We start from the raw sequence: 13,746 nt of genomic DNA, 5'->3' as shown, positions 1-13,746 counted from the left end.
TACTGCTGAAGGCAGCGTTAAACAACAAACAAACAAACGATATGAGTGACTGATGAGTGACTATATTACCACATCCTATGTCTTGTACATATATAGTAATTCCTTTGCATGTGTGTCACTGGCAACGCTTACAGAGTGTGTATGTACATGTGTATGTGTATGTGTGTAGTACATCAGTGTTATCTACACAGACCGGTGAAGATCCGGGCTAGAATAGGTCATAAAAAGCAACTATGCTTGTCGTAAGAGGCGTCTAACGGGATCTTGGGAGATGTATGTCATCGTATCCCAATCAATGCTCATGATGTCAATCACTGGATTGTCTAGCCCAGACTCGATTATTTACAGACCGCCGTCTGGAATATTGCCGAGTGCTGTGTTAAACAACAAAGAAACAAACTTAATGTATCTGCACAGGTTTTACCAGTCTGGTATGTAACGCCATACATATGGTATTATATGTGATATGACGTGCGATACCTGTATTGATTCCTATTGTAATCCCGGATTGTTTCACACATGGAACAGCAAATTTTGTTTTCAGTAATTATCAACAAATCTGAATTTATTACATCATCAATTGGATGAAATGGACACTATCATGGCAACAGCAGTAAAAAACTCCACATGCATCGTGATCCCGCAATACCATTACAATCCTTTAGTTAATCTAACTTAAGTTTCTGGAAATAATTACGTAGATGCATACATCTTTGTAAAAATTATCTCATATTTTGCAAGTTTATATATGATTTTGTTTGATAAACTTTCGGACTTTAATATACTGGTGACAAACGTAGATGACTCGTGACGGCGTGGCTAACTTACGATTTATTGAGGGAGTGAGTGAGTGAGTGAGGCTTTATGCCACTTTTAGCATTATTCCAGCAATATCATGACAGGGGACACCAGAAATGGGTCTCGACATTGTACCCATGTGGGGAATCGAACCTGGGTCTTCGGCGTGACGAGCGAACACTTTAACCACTAGGCTACCCCTCCGCCCCCACGATTTATTGAGTTGAACAAACTACTGATATCAGAAGGTATGACTGTGGTCATATGGAAAATCTCAACTTACTTACGTACTGACAAGACGATTCAACAGCAAAATTATGCAGATCATGAACATTAAATTTTGTCTAAATCCGAAATCATAATGGATTCCACGCTTGAGGATTTTAAAAAATATTTCTGACAACAGCGGCTTTGGTGATATATAACAAATTGATATGACATAATAACAATATATAATTTAGAAAATTTAGAATATGAAGATATCTTTGGAAACTTTTTCTGAGAACCTTTAAACAACATAACTTTGAATAAAATATACTGAGAAACTTGCATGTGGCATGTTGATACATCTACTACCGTTTCCGGGTCACGGAAGCATACAAGGTCAAACAGGTTTAATAATATGCCAAATATATTTTCACAAATTTAACAATTTAAACAGGTTCCTGATATGAAATGCATTTTACCCTCAATAATGAAATTCAGGTAAGTTCAAGAAAATTTACAAATTTTATGTTCACTTTGGTCTTAACCTCTGCATGTTGAAAATGTCAAGATAGAAAAATACACATTGTCATATAAAACAATCAGGTATTACTGTGAAATATTGGTTCAAATATCCCTTGTTTAATGAAGCACTGACCATTTGAAATCACCCATCCTCTATACTGTGCCTAATGCTAAAATTAATCCAGCAGGCAGGGCTAAGAAGTGTGAAAACAATTCAGCAGGCTAAAGGTTAAGTGAGACGTGACACATGTTACATACAATTTCACTGCTTTAATTTTTATACTGTCCAATCAACTGTTAATCCACAATTGTGTTTTTCAGTAAACAATGAGGTAGGTGGAATCACAAAAGTCAGGAAAAGACTATGAAACATAGAAAAATCACACAAAATTGCAGCAAATTATGTATCACAATACATATCATATCATAAACAACCTATCATAATATGTATCATATCCAGGGTTAGAAATTTGCACTAGTCCTGTAGTCCTTGCCAAACTGCCCAATAGTTAAGGTATCAAAAGGACTAGTAGAAATATGCCATTTTTAAGTGTTTTGCTATTTGTTATCATTATAAGGACTAGTGGACTAAAAATGTTAGTTTCTACCGCTGACATCCCTTCAAACTATGCATTCTGTATCCCATGTACCATGTAATTGTATAATTCAAGAAATGTACAGTACACTACACCATTTCATTACTTTACACGACCCTCAAAATTAATGATAGGGGGTTGCCACTTTCCAGGTGAGCCAAACATTACCACTCTCATTATGTAAATTTAATTAAGGATTGAAGTTGTATTTGTTGACGTTCATTGCTGTTCCATGATGCACGAAACAATCCATTAAACATAAAACTTTAATTATTTAAAGCAAGCTATATCAACGCGACTCTTGACGTCGTCTGTCCCAAACATTCCATTTTGGTTTTACAAATGGCAGAAAATGGCGGCTATGGCAATGTCAATCACTTGAAATACAAGTTACAACCAGTAAAGTTAGCGAAATCCAGACCCGGCTGATGCGGAAAATGGAATGATATTCTGTGAACTGTGGGTGTGTTTGAGTCTTACTACGGTTGCTGATGATGGGGATTTCCTGAAGCAATACATGACAGTGTGGAGCTTAGTGATTTCCTTTGGTAAGTCGACCATTCTCTGTTATAGCTTCGAATGAACGTTTCATTTCGGTAACCCGACATATACATGTTCTGTCTGGCTTCAAAGCCTGCATCATTCATAGCCTGAATTGATGTTGTCAGTTTTCCCTAATGATGTTTAATGTTATTTTTACACATTGAGGAATTCCCCTTAAGTAGTTCCCTATGTCTCCACTTGATTGACAACATTATCATGTGACAATGCTGATGTTCTTTGGGAAATGAACGACAGTCAGCTTGGTAGTGTTCACCTAGGCGATGTCACCCGCTACTCTCAATATTTCTCTATGTCAATTCCTTATCTTCGACCTGCCCTGACTAGTGCTGTGTATGATCCGGAACATCATTTATATGTTGATTAATGACTTGCAATCAATGATGTACAAACACCATACATTATACAAGGTTACAGCAGCAGTTTCTGAATTTATTTCCCATTTCCCAAACATGTTGTCCTGTAAGGATTTCTTTTTGACTATACTATGCAGTTCTTTTGAGTGAGTGATTATGCTATCAATTGCACCAGCTCTAATACACCAGCAGCTTAAACTAATCTACGAATGATTTGTCAATGTGTTTGCAAAGTGTGGCCATCCAGCATCAGACAGTGAGTGAGTGTGCATGGTTAAATGTCGCCATTAGCAACATTGCAGCAATATCATGGGAAGGGACACAAGAAATAGGCTTCTGTCACTACAGCCATCTGGAGAATTGAACCTGGGCTTCTGTCATGACAAGCGAATGCTTACCACGAGGCTACCCTGATGCCAACTACTGTACAATAAAATCAAACACCACGGTCAGTTGTTCGGTGACAGACAAATCAAACAGGGATGTCAGGTGATATGTATACTGATGAATTCTTCTGAAACTTCAATCATATGAAGGTTACATTTTCTGTTTGACATTTTTGGGGTCCATATTAACAGGGTGATTGGAACACCATCAACACTCTACCCAAGCATGTGGATCTGCCTGTAGAACATGCTGGTTTATCCTGACAGTTATCTAAATGCTCCAAACTTAAGTCCATCCATCGTTTTTATAGGTTGTTACAAGTATAGGTTAGACCATTAACTGACCATTTCAATGATTAAACAACGGAACTGAGTGGACAAAGCTACTTAAACCATGGCCAACATCCAATGAAGGAATCCTAGCACCTATCATGTTTTAACAATATTGTTTTGGATAAAAAGACTTTCAAGAACTCTATGCTTAACTGTGTGAACACTGTGAATCGCCCTGCATGATGCAAGATTTGTTGGTTTGTTTCTTTGTTGTTTAAGGCTGCACTCAGCAATATTCCAGCTATATGACAGCGATCTGTAAAATAATAGAGTCTGGACCAGACAATCCAGTGATCCACATCATGAGCATCGATCCACACAATTGGGATCGATGACAAAAGTATATATTAAATAAAATATAAGTTATATTTCAGTTTTACTGTGAAATCCTCAGAAATGTGAACTATGGTACAAATGTAGAAGAAAAACATAACGTAGACTTAGCTTACCAGGAAATTTAACAGTGGAAAATTGAATTTTGAACGAAACAAACAGTGTGAAGTTTTAAATTTTTGAAAAGGCAACTTTAGCTGACTTGAAATAAGCCATTGTTCACACTCAATCGGTTACCTACACAACACTCACACATCAAGCTGACAACCTGTTACTCCCAGATGTTCCAGAATGAAGGAATGCATTGACCTGTCTGTCTATATAAGCATGCTTGAATGGCTGCACAGGCAAGCCTATACAGTAATATGACCTACCTCCTGTGTGGAAATCACACATACTATCTGTCTGCGCCCATGAACAGAGTACTCAAACTTTACAACCTTCCCCATAATCCTAAAGTTTGTGTTAAAGTGACCTGTGCCATTGAGCCTCATGGGTCAGTGTATCCGCTGGGGAGGAAGTGTACTTTGTAACCTGCCTATCTGGCATAGGAGCATAATGTAATATTATATCAAACTCCCCTAAAACTGCATTCTTCTCTCATAAACATTAGTGTGTGGAAATCCTATTTCCGTCTCAGGGCAAGAGTCCATGCTCTGCATGCAAAAGATCTTTACAGCACTTAACATTATTTACACACACACAAGTGGCAAACCTTACATTTTATAAGGCAGAATCAACTTGACAATCCATCTCACCTGAAGAAAAGTTTGCAAAGATTGATCTGATTCTCAATATGAATGAATAAGTAAAATGGACAATGGTTGTTAGTGTAAGAAACTAGATATGGTTGAGATAATCACGATACTATATAATATTTGTAAATAATGCCAATTATTTTGTTGCTGATTCAACAAGACCATGATGGCAACTTTACTTCTCAATTATTTTATTGATCCAAATCTGCTGACTATGAAGGAAATAATTATACTGGTTTACATGTTAAGATAAAAAGACAAATTAACTGACAGAAAAATGATCCATGGCACTATTGTGCATACAGAAAAATTTGACATAACAACAACAACAAAGTACAGAGAGTAAAAATAATACACATTAAACTCATTTACTAAACAATGTCCAACAATATACAAATAATTACTCTTGACGTGGTTAATATACGAAAACAAGGACCCGAGGACCTGACCCCTGAGGTGGTCTGACCAGAGCGATGTTGCAGGCTCAGATCCAGTCAGATGGTTGAAGGTGTCAGGTCTGTTGGTCTTTATTTTCGCATATTTACCTTACTAGAGTAATCTTTTGTTTTGTTAAACCGAAATTAACCTTTAAGTTTAAGTCTTTAAACCGTCCTCTGTTTCATTACAGTAACTTAGCTGCAAACCATGAAACGTTGATACCAGATGCCATCTTGTATTCTAGCAGACATGTGACTATTCATCACGGGCCAGCCAAAAACACTGCTTGCAGGTCACAGGGATATACTTGTCAGTTGCTGCCATGTTGTGTTATCTTATATATCAAATCAAACATTCATAGTAAAGCTTAATTACCAGTCATGACTCGATCAACTTCAAGACAGATGTTTGGAGATGAAACGTTTGTTACCGGTACCAGTTTCATAAGGAGGTGTAACCTTGAACCATAAGGTATTCGGGCAATGGCAACAGATTTTACATACCTTAACAAACATTGATTTTGTCAGTCTGTCGTGATGAAGGGCACGGTTATGAAGCATGCATTACAGATACATCAAGTAGGCTCAAAATACTCACTTTGATTCATTGCTTTTATGAAAAGCAGACAGCATGTCGCTACATGTCCCCTGGAAGACATTGGTTTATGGATAGGACTTTTGATCAAACAGAACGGGGCTAATTATTGAATTCTGAGCATTCACTGACCTTATGTGTGGTGACAAACACTCCTGTTGTGTCACTCCAGTTGTTTTCCACACACCAACTAAATGTAAGGGTTTCACAAGCTGGTGGACAAAAAACAAGGTGCTTTAATGAAGTACACACCCTGAGCAAGTTTTGAATGTCCTAGTTTGTAAGTGATGTGTAAATGTTTCGACGTGTGCTCTTGAATCATGTATCAGGCACTCGACAGATAAAATTCCGTAAACTTTTATTTGATTTATTGTTTGCCACCACAGTCAACACTATTCAAGCTCTATGACAGCCGCCTGTCACTAACTGAGGTGGGGCCTGACTAACCTGTGAATAAAATTGTGACACAAAATCAAACAAATCACCGAGCAAGACTACAATATTCATTTAAGACGACACTCAGGGATTGACTTAGGCCTCGATTCTGAGATATTATCGCATTGTTCTCATAGATATCGCATCAACGTTTATTCCTATGTCACTGCATGGAGCTTTGAATGGTGGAGTGCACAACATTTTTTTATATCCCTGATTGGGAAAACAAGTGTTTGTTTTTACAACATAATCACTTTGGTAGCGCACGAAAATCTACAACACCAAGTGAACATAAAACATAAACATATTTTTGTCACTTAAATCCAATAGAAATAAAGGATGTACATGTATGTACGTCCATGCAGAAATCAAGAGAAAAAAAGACACTCATGGATAAAGTTTTCAAACACACGCTAATTTTAACTTCGGAGTGACAACAAAACAAAAACTAAATGAATATACCTCGAACTTTTGATCCATAATAATACACAAATTTCAGATTACAAACAAACATATTTTAGATAAGATTCACCTAGCCTTTAGATAAGACGGCACTGATGGAAGAGTTTTCATGAATGTACCCTTGTGCAAGAACGGCCACTGTGCGCAAATTACGAATTTTGAACTATTTCTAGTGGCCAAACAGCAAGCTGGATTTGGAGTTTTTAGAATATGCTACGATACGTTTGCTTCCAGATTTGTCCATAAAAATTGAAAACTGTGACTCAATAATTCCAATGTAACTCATAAACATGTGAATGTCAACAGTCTTTTCAACTTCCGGTTACTCGTAAATATTTTCTGGCTGCTGTACATGGCAAATTTGCTGCCTTCTGCAGGAATAAATGACTTAATTGCTGCTTATGAAACAAAAGGGTGAACCTGGAGCAATAGTCATTCTATAATGAACTGTCACTTCTAACTAACTGAAAAGTCCATATTGATCAGATTTATTTTGCTACGGTCAGAGACGAGGTCACTGATAAGGTACACACTACAGACGAAACTAAGACAGCAAAATTGACGAAAGGACTGGAATGTAAATAATATATTTTTTGCCAACAAACTGTAACACCATTACAACAGTTGCTATTTTATGTCATAACATATATTAAACTACCGCCTAAACACATTTTGTCGAGGACCTAGTCATTTGAAAACTGAAGATTGTTGTCTCCTGCATGCCAATGAAATGAACAGCTGATGGTGGTAAACATGCCTCTTTAACAATCTCAGCGAAACCGCATTATCAGTGGTTCATATTGGGGAAGGGAGGTCACTCTAATTCAAACGGGAGCTATCTCCGTTGTTTTCGTATTTGCGAGAAAGGGCGTCAGTCACGCTGTACGTTGTTGGTCCAGCTAATAAATGCCCAGCTTATCCCTAAGGTAAAACATATTCTTAATTAAATGTTTGAATGCATTATATATTTATGTTTCCATCCGTACATCTTCTTAGATTGGTTTAGTGCCAATAACCATTTTCTAAAATGTGGGCCCACATTGATCCCGTCTTATAAGTTATAGTGATCGAAACAGGTGGGCCCACATTTGTAAATCACCGGGCTTCATTGGGTTGACTGAGTCATTTAGGCTAGTGGGCTCACATTTGTCATAATTTGTCATATTGTAATATTGATGGGAAATATCTTTATAAATGCACACAAAGTCTTTGAAGTTTGAATAACGTCATCATAGCTGACCACACTAGTTTTGAAAAAATAGTTGATCTCGGACGTGACAGTCATGATACAAGCCTCAAACTTTTCCGAGAACTTGTTCCATAAAAGGAATAACTCATGAATATTAATGACCCCACGACCTAGTTTGGCGATGTTCGTTGAAGTGAGATCTGCTGTATTGTCATCGCATTTGTACATTCTAATCCAATTATAAGTCATATTACTTATTTTAAATAGACAAAATAGCAGTTCGTAATGCAGGTTTGTTTGCGTTGTACATATTCTCAACAAGTGTGTTTAGTTTCGAATGTGGGCCCACCTCAAACTTTTTATTTGGCAAACGGAGTTAGCTCCCTTCTCGAACCACCGATAATGCGGTTTTGCCACAATCTCTAATTGTCATCACGACATGAACATCTACCATGAACAGGAAGACATAAATATTAATGTAATTTCTCCTAAAGTAGACCATGGACAGAAATATAAATACTGATGTAAGTTTTTGATAATACTAATGTTAATATTTTTAAATATTCACAGTGGAATAATTAGTGTCCAAAAATAGGATATCTGATATATAGATATAATCCAGCAACATTAATTGCAAAATAATTTGAGTCACAAAGAAAATCAAATACAGTTTCCACTGTGTGAAGACGAAATATCTCTGAAAATTAGCAAATTCTCATCACACACCAAAAAGTATCATTGCTTCGGGACCAAGGGGGATTTTCTCTCATAGGCAAATATTTCCAGGATATTCCCTGGACACTTTGTGACAATCAGTAATTGCGTGGGACCAATCCAATCCAGAATGCACCAGATGCTTGAAGTGGGAAAATATCTTACAAACACAACCGGTAATATTTTCAAATTCTGGAATGAGTACCATATTTGCCATAATAAGCATCCTGGGAACTTGACAAAAACTGACAAATGAGGGTGCTATACACAAGTTGAATTAGATTTCAGAGATTCAGTAGCAGTGAACAAACTTAGTTTAAATACTGATGAAACTTAACATTTTGATAATAGCAATTACATATCCTTCTTCACGTACATGTTCTGTAAATAATCTGTTATATAAACAAGACAATATGGACTCTCACGTAAAATTGCAGTCCTACAATGTGCTTATTAAAAATACCTAAAGATTGGTGTGGAAATTGGTCAGGAGGCATTTAATACAGCATATATGGTATGTGACATTTAATCAAGACAACAACACAACTGGAATATAGATACACACTGCAACATCGAATAACTGTGTTGAACTACAAGCGAGCTGTCTTTAAAAGGGAAGCAACTCGACACAACAAATTGCAGCTCAGACCACTTGACAAGCCGTTGCCCCTGACCACCACTGTTGTGAGGTGAAATCAGGTGATACAGTACATCTACGTAATACAGTCACACTTCAATTAGAAAAACAATAACACTCACCTACCCACCATATTCTAAACGTCCCATAATGTTCCCATCAGAAGCATTTATCACGAACCATGCTGACTTTACCACATCAGCTGACAGTTTATCCAAATGCAAAATAACTTTGAAACAGAAAAAAACCTGGCGCGGATCACTTCTGGATTGGGAAAACGGTTGGTCAATGCAGTACAACTTTGAAGTAGAAAGTCCTATGCCTTTAGGTAATAATACAGTTATGAGCACTTCCAATATAACAATATCACTTCTGGTTTGGGAAAACACATTGCCAATGTAGTACAATATGAAACAGAGAGTCCTCTAGCTACCCAAATCCAAACTATCACTGCGTGGCCTTGACCATTTATGAAATCTCATCACATGCGAAACATTATTTTACCAAACTATGGTTGTGTAACAAATATGAACTCTCCTTAAACAATAAACAGGTCATTTTTTTCATTAATGACCTTGAAAATGACCATGACATTTGACACCCTCATGACATGACATATGATATGTGTTAAGTTCGTTACTTTGAGTTCATCATCACTGACAGCAAAACAATCTGATCCAAGTTTCATAATTTGACCTCAAGTGACCTTGATGGAGGTAATCCAAAAGTCGATGAGATCTTGACACCCACCAAAGAGATCATCTATACGAATTGTCATTTATATCAATATTCAAAGTTATTTTGTACACAACACTGAGTGACTTTGACAATCTAGGTCATTCACTCAAATACAAGAACATTACTTTTTTGTGCTGTTACCAATATGCAGTTTCCATATCAAACTGCCAGTGCTTTCTGAATTAACTATTTACAGGTCATTTTATGACCTCAAAACTGAACTTGACATTTGACCCCACTATAACAAAAATTGTTATCATAGCTCATTGTAGGAATGATGAGATCTGATTGGTTTGTGTGATCTTGATGAAATATGATGTATCCAACCTGAGAGGGAAATAAATTTCTGAGTGGGAGAATTTATAGAGAATCTCACCCAAGTGTCTTTTGATATCAAATATATCAACACGAGTTGATAAAAGTGGTTGATATATTTGATATCAAAAGACATGAGGGTGAGATTTTATTTATCATCCAACATCATTCTTCCAACTTTTTCAGTTTGTAGGCAGTAATAAGCTTAAGAGTAAAAAATAATGCTATCAGCTTCAATAGCAGGGCCATTAGTGATGTCATTTGATTGTGATGTCATGGTAACCAATGACGTTACAATTGTCTCCAAAGGATTGTGATGCAATTTTATTGCAGCGATATCTACGTATTGGAGAAAACACTTTCCCTCGGTTTTGGTAGACAGAGCATGCCCTGGGGGTCGGGAAAAACTGCGGGGGCGAAAGTGTTTTTCCATACTTATAAACCGAAAAAAGAAACTCAAAACAACATTTATTAACATTTGTATGTTTCGAACATACTTTCCATGAACCTTAGGAAACGGGCTTAAAATATCTGTTGCTGGCATACAGATCTTGAAAAGGACACTCTAAAAACCAGTGAAGGTTATCAACACCTCTGTAGCCTCGTGGCACACTCACAGGGCTACAGATATGAAGGTTGCGAGTTCGATCCTCGGGAATATAAAGAAAACATTTGTCATTTGATTTTACATTTCATTACATGTTACAATCTTATATAAAATCCCTGGGATATTCCACTCATAAATACTAAGTATAATCTTTTCTTACGCCTAGTCCATAACGAGAGTCCTTGACCTTCCAGGTCATTCATTCATATATGTCAGAAAAAATCCTGCTGATATATACATGAAGGGGGCTTTTTAATAATCTTCACAAGAATCCTTGGGGTGATATTGGCGAATATCTTCACATGGCGGCGCTGTACACTGTTGCTTTGCACTGCTACATATACAGGTAGGTGCCGCTGGGGATACAAACCTTCGCTTTAGGGATGGAGAGTGTTTGAAAGGAGCATTCAATGTGAATAACGTACCTGGTCATGCAAGAACAGTATCACATTAGTTCCACATCACATACCTTATCATATATATATCACAATAAACATGATCAAGGTAGTCGTAGGTACAATCTATCTCATGTTATGTTATGATGATTTTCCGTTTGACTTTTCAAATAATTGACAAACATGTGGTCATGTTAGAGAGGTTTATGGTACAAAACTATTTTTACCTGTCATTCTTTGGGCTTGGCAGGCATTTTACATCCACCCCACATCTCAAGTTGTTATTCATGATCATTTTCCTGGACTGCAATTAATTTGTAGGAGTGCAACAACGTTGAAAGCCACGACAGTACATATCTTGACACACTGGTCATAGCAGGATGCATATTTCAATAAGCCATAACAACCGTGATAACAATGCAACGACCATGAACTTCATGTATTTCAGAAAAGTGAAAAAATTACAAGTCTGTCTTCCTTGCTAACTGTTCATTACAAATAGTAACAGAGATGTCAAAGTGATCCCAGTGTTTCTGTTCGCCGGTATATGCCGGATTTTGTCTGTTTAAAAATGGCTAAGACTTGTAAACGTTTAGTGTGACGGTCTCTGTGTCCGGTAGAAATAATGTTTGAAAGATTCAACTGTGTCTCTGTCTGCAACGTGGTGTTAAAACTTTCTTCACTCAACTCTAAAATCAGCCCGTGTATCTAATACACAGAAAGGAAATCACAGTTTTCTTAAAATAAACTTGACTTGACTTGTTTCAATTAATTCAGATTGCATTTTATATCGTTGTTATCTAAACCCAATACAGCTATAATAATCAAGTAACAGATTTGATAGATATTTTCCGCATGAGTACAGAATCACATGCACACTCATGCGCAGTGATGACATAGCATTAAACCACTGACACAGGCTAACTTGCATATCACAATGTTGTGACTGAATTTTTCGCTTCTTTGTAAAAAAAACACTTTAACAGAACAGATTGGCCTAATTTAAGAATCCTTCTCGTATGTGCATAATTACATGAGAGTTTGTTAAACAACTTTTTCTCTACTTCATGTCAATATCTGAAATTATAGTGACGAGTTGGTCATGCCATTTCAAAACAAATTGTTGCTTTCATATTTATATCTATTTTGCATACCATATTGCAGCAAACAGACTGCAGTGTGAGTTGGCTGTCTTACTCGTTTATTGCAACAACCTTCATGTTATCTGACGTGCTGTATCACATGGCCAGACAATCTGAATCTCGGTATGATTATGCCAATGTTGAACTCAACCTGCAACTCATTGCAACCATTGCTAGAAACACCTGGAGAAAAGGAGCAATTGTTTATTGACAACATCACAAGTAGCATGTTTCGTGGTGTGAAAGTTTGGTATGCAAATGCACATTGAGCACAGGCTTTTCAAAATTCATGTGCTGGCTTCATTGATGAATTGTGCAGTATAATGAATGCCAGATTTCTTGAAGACAGTCTGTCTACCCTTACATGTCTAGTCTGTCTACCCTTACTTGTCTAGTCTGTCTACCTTTACTTGTCTAGTCTGTATACCCTTACTTGTCTAGTCTGTCTACCTTTACTTGTCTAGTCTGTCTACCCTTATTTGTCTAGTCTGTCTACCCTTACTTGTCTAGTCTGTCTACCCTTTCTTGTCTTGTCTGTCTACCCTTCTTGTCTAGTCTGTCTACCCTTACTTGTCTAGTCTGTCTACCCTTACTTGTCTAGTCTGTCTACCCTTACTTGTCTAGTCTGTCTACCCTTACTGTCTACCCTTACTTGTCTAGTCTGTCTACCCTTACTTGTCTAGTCTGTCTACCCTTACTTATCTAGTCTGTCTACCCTTAATTGTCTAGTCTGTCTATCCTTACTGTCTACCCTTACTTGTCTAGTCTGTCTACCCTTACTGTCTACCCTTACTTGTCTAGTCTGTCTACCCTTACTTGTCTAGTCTGTCTACCCTTACTTGTCTTGTCTGTCTACCCTTACTTGTCTTGTCTGTCTACCCTTACTTGTCTTGTCTGTCTACCCTTACTTGTTTTGTCTGTCTACCCTTACTTGTCTAGTCTGTCTACCCTTACTTGTCTAGTCTGTCTACCCTTACTTGTCTAGTCTGTCTACCCTTACTTGTCTAGTCTGTCTACCCTTACTTGTCTTGTCTGTCTACCCTTACTTGTCTTGTCTGTCTACCCTTACCTGTCTAGTCTGTCTACCCTTACTTGTCTAGTCTGTCTACCCTTACTTTTCTTGTACCCTGACTTGTCTAGTCTGTCTACCCTTACTTGTCTTGTCTGTCTACCCTTAATTGTCTTGTCTGTCTACCCTTACTTGTCTAGTCTGTCTACCCTGACTTGTCT

General features: G+C 37.3%; 1 protein-coding gene across 4 annotated transcripts in view; it reads right to left on the bottom strand.

Annotated features, from left to right (window-relative positions):
• Positions 1–13,746, bottom strand: part of LOC139462566 (solute carrier family 45 member 3-like) — a 47,979-nt gene that overhangs the window by 13,562 nt on the left and 20,671 nt on the right. The window contains exon 1 of one of the 4 annotated variants that reach the window (XM_071244393.1): positions 6,015–6,083. The exons of 2 other annotated variants lie outside the window; for them this stretch is intronic. The gene's annotated coding sequence lies outside the window, so the exon portion shown is untranslated. Of the gene's footprint in view, positions 1–4,466; positions 4,517–6,014; positions 6,084–13,746 lie in introns of those variants that run through there. One more of the 4 variants, XM_071244394.1, reaches the window with a different exon arrangement.

Source organism: Haliotis cracherodii, unplaced genomic scaffold, assembly GCF_022045235.1.
Source record: "Haliotis cracherodii isolate W230 unplaced genomic scaffold, xgHalCrac1.p SCAF_15, whole genome shotgun sequence".
Taxonomy (NCBI): domain Eukaryota; kingdom Metazoa; phylum Mollusca; class Gastropoda; order Lepetellida; family Haliotidae; genus Haliotis; species Haliotis cracherodii.
The sequence above is the reverse complement of the archived record's forward strand: the minus strand, read 5'-3'. Positions and strand labels throughout refer to the sequence as shown.